At 44.2% G+C, this 5,970-nt stretch overlaps 1 long non-coding RNA gene across 1 annotated transcript; it reads left to right on the plus strand.

The window, feature by feature from the left end:
* The first annotated feature begins 4,753 nt into the window (after positions 1–4,753).
* LOC127338868 (uncharacterized) lies at positions 4,754–5,607 on the plus strand. Its single transcript, XR_007874526.1, has 2 exons — positions 4,754–4,872; positions 5,094–5,607. It is a non-coding gene; the product is annotated as an uncharacterized lncRNA (long non-coding RNA).
* The last annotated feature ends 363 nt before the right edge of the window (positions 5,608–5,970 follow it).

Consider the following 5,970-nt stretch of genomic DNA (forward strand, 5'->3'; position numbering starts at 1 on the left):
GGGATGCTTGATACGTCTCAAACGTATCTATAATTTCTTATGTTCCATGCTAGTTTTATGACATTACCTACATGTTCCATGCCACATTATTGATGATATCTACATGTTTTATACACATTATATGTCATATTTATGCGTTTTCCGGAACTAACCTATTAACGAGATGCCGAAGTGCCAGTTCCTATTTTCTGCTGTTTTTGGTTTCAGAAATCCTAGTAAGGAAATATTCTCAGAATTGGACGAAATCAACGCCCATCATCTTATAATTCCACGAAGCTTCCAGAACACCCGAGAGGGACCAGAGGAGAGCCACAGGGGGCCCACACAGGGTGGTGGCGCGGCCCAATGGGGGGGCGCCCCCCTATTGTGTGGCGGCTCCGTAACCCCTCCGACTCCGCCTCTTCGCCTATTTAAAGCTCCCTGACCTAAATCTTCGAGACGGAAAAGCCACGGTACGAGAAACCTTCTAGAGCCGCCGCCATCGCGAAGCCAAGATTCGGGGGACAGGAGTCTCTATTCCGGCACGCCGCCGGGACGGGGAAGTGCCCCCGGAAGGCTTCTCCATCGACACCACCGCCATCTTCATCAACGCTGCTGTCTCCCATGAGGAGGGAGTAGTTCTCCATCGAGGCTAAGGGCTGTACCGGTAGCTATGTGGTTAATCTCTCTCCTATGTACTTCAATACAATGATCTCATGAGCTGCCTTACATGATTGAGATTCATATGAGTTTTGTATCACTATTCATCTATGTGTTACTCTGGTGATGTTATTAAAGTACTCTATTCCTCCTTCATGATGTAATGGTGACAGTGTGTGCATCATGTAGTTCTTGGCGTAGGTTATGATTGTAATCTCTTGTAGATTATGGAGTTAACTATTACTATGATAGTATTGATGTGATCTATTCCTCCTTTCATAGTGTGATGGTGACAGTGTGCATGCTATGTTAGTACTTGGTATAATTGCAATGATCTATTATGCACTCTAAGGTTATTTAAATATGAACATCGAATGTTGTGGAGCTTGTTAACTCCGGCATTGAGGTGCTCTTGTAGCCCTGCACAATGAATGGTGTTCATCATCCAACAAGAGAGTGTAGAGTTGTTTTATTATGTGATCAATGTTGAGAGTGTCCACTAGTGAAAGTATGATCCCTAGGCCTTGTTTCCAAACATCGAATCTCCGTTTATTTACTGTTCTGTTGCATGTTTACTCGCTACCTTATTTTATTCAGATTGCTATTACCAGTCATATACATTCAGAGACTTCTTGTATCGTGATTGCAGGGTTGCTTGACAGGGATATCTTTGACCTCTTCCTCCCTGAGTTCGATAAACCTTGGGTGATCCACTTAAGGGAAACTTGCTGCTGTTCTACAAACCTCTGCTCTTGGAGGCCCAACACTGTCTACAGGAAAAGAAGCGTGCGTAGACAAAAAGCAAGTGCCAAGCTGGGAAAAACGATGAGGCTTGAGCAATAAGAAGGCGCCAAACCGGGCATACACAAAAACAAAATTTGCATTGCTACACGTGCAGATACAGATCAATTAAAGGGAAACCTAAGATCAGACTCATTGTCGCCATTAGGGTCCACCTTGGGGCCCATCTTCTCGGTGATCATGGTGATGAAGGGGGGCATCGCCTTCTTAGCATCATTCTTGCCCTCTTTTGTCTCGATCTCATTGAAGATGGCGTGGATGGGGAAGCAGGGCTCACGAGTGTACATGTGCGTTAAGATTAAGAGGGTTGTCTCTGGAGCCACCTTCTTAGCTTCTTCTTTGACCAGGTCCTCCATGTGCGTCTCGATGCCAATGAGTTGCGTCACGGCCCTCATCAAAAAACGGGTAAGGTATGCGAGACGTTCATGAACGAAGCTAGGGCTCCATGATGTAGGGGTCGTGACTACATACTCCATCGCCCTAGCCTTTCGATCAATGATTTTTCAGATCTTCGATGTCTCGATGATGTGGTCACAGAGGGTGGATTTCGGCCTTCGATCCTAATTGGTGTGCCCCTACTTGGATCCTTCTTCATGTTCTTGCAGGGTAGTCATCTCCTCAGCCTTGGCGGCGAGGGCTTCTTGCAGGGAGGATACTTTGGCTTTGGCGTTCCCGACTTGTTCCCGAGTGTCTGCTTCACGTTGGGCCACCACCGAAGCCTCTCTTCTTCTTGTCAGAGGGCTTCTTCAACCAGTGTGACACGCGAGCACTACGCATATTGGTAAGATCTTTTTGCAGGGCCATGCTCACTTTTTCCAGTTCGGCCACGGCCGCCTGGTGGGCTCAGTCGAGAGCGAATAGCTCGTCAACCTATTTCAGAACAAGCAAGTTCCAGAATGACTACCTCTAGCTCGCGAGCTAGAGCTCAAGGTGGTGTTGAGGACTTGACGTCGCTGATGCGGAAGCCATCATGGGTCGCAAGCACGAGCTCAAGGGCAACACTGAAACCTAGGCTCTTTTTTCTCGAGGTGATGCATTTAGTAGATGGACATAGACCTGTCAGAAATGAATTGTGTCTTCTTGATGCTCATTTAGAGCAAGTTTAATAGTAGGGTCAGTTGCTCGCTATACGATAGTGACATGTCATCTATAGTTATAGTTAGCTATAAGATTGTACTATTTTATTAGTATATGGCCCATAGCTCACTCTAACAAAGTGCCTAGGAGCACGTGTTGCAGCTAGCTCTTGCATTATAGGCCACTGCCCCTATTTTTTCATGTCTCTCTCTTCCACATATGCGAAAGTGCCATGTAGGCAGACTATAAGCCTACTATTGTACCTGCTCTTAATTGATTGTCGTTGGTCGCGATCTAGAGTATGGCGGTGGTGGCGTCTGATCTACCTCAACAACAATGTAGCGGTTGACTATCAGCGGGGATATTTGAGCTAGGTCAGCGGGTAGCGATTGCGGTGGTGACGATCTAGGAGGGGCCCATTCTGGGCCCGAATGGGCTCAGAGGTGTCGCGGCCTAAACACCGTCCACGTTGCATTGTCTCTAATGTGGTAGATGAGGTGCTCTAGGGTCTCATTCGCATCAGGAGGAAGCTGGGGCACCGCCCCCTCGGGCATGGCGGTGGAGGTGGAATCCTTCGTCGGTGATGGCTGGTCTAGCTAGTTGTGGATTTTTGATTCCACATCTAGCAGCGGCGGTTAGTTGGGGAGGCTTGGCTGCTGGTGAAAGCAGAGCCCCGACTCCGGTCATGGCATGTGATAGCGGCATCTGCAAGTCGTTACTTTGTTGAAGGCGTCACCTTTGACGCCCCGGTCTACGCACTCACGTTGTTCCGCGGGAAGCCCCAAATCTGGGTATACCGGATCAAAATATGGTGACGCTATCCGTGTCGCACTCCCTCATGGGGCCGTTGTTTTTGGAGCAGCTGCTAGATGGAGGAGGCAAGAGGTAGACTGCTGTGAATCTACCGTGTCGATGACGGCGAACGTCGACGGGGTGGCGCAATGGGTTCTCGGTGATGGAGGTGACGTGATGGACTCGTCGGGGAGAGGGCGTTGTCTTGCGTTATGGTGGCATCAACGGCAGAACTGGTGAAGACTGTCCAGATCTTTATCCTGAAGATTGCTCGGCGGTTTGATGATGGTGATGGCTTATGTAGCTTGTGCATAAGGTACTCTCTAATAGGTTTCTAGATCGGTTGGGCGCTACCGCTTCGCCTAGAGGGTGTCTTGTGGTATGTGATGTCATTGGTTCCTAGTTGATGGTGTGTAAGACTATGTTGGCATGATCTTCACCTATTGTCTGATTTGTAGGTGTTGTATGGTGGCTTCAGATGTTTTGTTGTATTTCTTTGTCAGACCTTTGTTGAATAATCTAATACATATGTATATTTTTCATGCAGAGGACAAGGTCTCATCCTCCATTTTGATTATTTTTTGTTGCAGACTAACTCAGGACATGGATGCAGAATTCATTTGTGCAAAAAACATGAAAATGCAAAAATAATAATGATAGAAAGACGAGGAAGAGCGAGGGGTGGAGAGAAAACGAGCAAGTATATATTATCCGAGCTCGTAAATTGTGGGGTGATGCACGTGATAACGAATTATAGTTTAAATTTAAGCAAAGTAGAATCTTGATATTTTTGGGTGCATGGCTACCTCTTTATACCCACCTCAATTCTCATGTGTATTACCTTTAAATTTATGACAAGAGTTTTAAAAAAAACACGTGGCATCCAGCTAGTAAGTAATTGTAGATTTGTAGTACGAGTGGAAAAGTAAACACGGTTGCCAACGCAGCCCAAATTTGCTGGTGCTTACGGATGACAACGGCGACAACTGAATGTGAAATGATCAACGACACGCGATCGACCACAGGTCATGTAAGATCCAGCTAGCTCACATGAGATCGAGTTAGAATGAAAAGCTGAATATCCGCACCGGACGGTTCTGGTAAAGGTGAGGAAGAGGTCTAGTTAGAATGAAAAAAAGGTTATCCCGATCCGATCCAGAAGAGATCCGGTTAAGTGGCTGGAGATCAACGGTTGCCATATTTAGACTCACCCTAAGCTGACAGATGGAAGCACAAACTCGGTAAGAAAAAATCATAAGGCTCAGGAGAAGTGATAACGGGATCTGATCTTTTATTATTAAAACGTGATGTATGCATGGCTGATCAGAAGGAATATCCCCTCTACTGTCAGCTAGGAACTAGTCATCTATTTCTATTATTAGAACTAGAGGATCCCTATTTATACATGGCATAGATGAATCTATACCCATCGATCTTTAGCCAAACCACTCGCACTACCACTAAAAAAGTACGTTCTATCTTCAAATCAAAGTATGGACGTGAGGCACATCACTCTATGCTTGTTCTTGGTGCTGCTCATTAATGCAGACCCAACATCTGCAGGTTTGTGTCTTTTATTTACGTACATGTGCGTACAAAGTATTTCAAATCGTACTATAGGGAGATAAATTCTAACGTTTCACCTTTTTCACGTGGTTTTTGGTGATATATTTTTGTTGTTGTTCTACATATACAAACTGAAAGGGTAGTAGTTTTTTTTTACATTTTTAAGATAAGTTCTTCTGATTAAAATGCATACTGATATATGGATATATTTCCTCCAGGGAGCTGTCGGCAATTTGTTGTCATGAGTTCTTTCTGTTCTAAATGGGTATGCAAAATCCAGTGTAAGCTTGAGGCGAAGTACTCCTCATCATATGTTCAGTCACACCACTGTGAAGGGTCATTTTTCAAGAGTGGTGTTTGTGTATGCGAATTGTGCTACAAAAAAAACTAGTACGTGTACCAAGGCACTGATGTCCGATGCATCATCGAGGATAAAATAATGAGACTTTTACATTTCATCGAACAATTTTCTGAGATTATTTTGTTAGCCTTTGTTTCAATAGTTTTAGGTAGTACTTGTTACTAGATAGCCTTCTTGTTGGGTCGTTATCTCAAGTACCTTATTTTAGGTACTACTTATTTTTAGGTCAGTAGTTAGTACATTGAGATAAAATAGATGCCAAGTATGTTTTGTGTACGTTTATTTTCGGTAAATCCTTCCTTGTTGTTTGTTCAAAATATTAGTGTTTCAGCTGTGGCTTGTGGCCGTTGAAGTCCACTCTGTTATTTTAATATCATGATATTTGCAAATTTGAGGCACCTTCTAAAACACCATGTTAATGCGCATCATGAATATTACCTGCACGATCAGATCTGAAGTTTACAATACTAGGTAGTTATTGTGCAGGTGCAACTCCCGTCTCAATTAATTAATTTAAATAACAGTGCAACATATTGACCACATGATTAAGTCTTACCCTCTCACCAAATTCATTTGATTACCAAGTCGCCAATTTTAACTCACCAAATTATTGATGTGTTCTAACCCACTCACCTGTAATTTTGCAATTTCGTATATGCATCTCTCCTTGAAACCAATATGTATCAAAACAAATAGAGCAAATAGAGATCCGGCAGCAAAATATGTCTCTCCCC

The sequence above is a fragment of the Lolium perenne genome, chromosome 3 (assembly GCF_019359855.2).
Source record: "Lolium perenne isolate Kyuss_39 chromosome 3, Kyuss_2.0, whole genome shotgun sequence".
Taxonomy (NCBI): domain Eukaryota; kingdom Viridiplantae; phylum Streptophyta; class Magnoliopsida; order Poales; family Poaceae; genus Lolium; species Lolium perenne.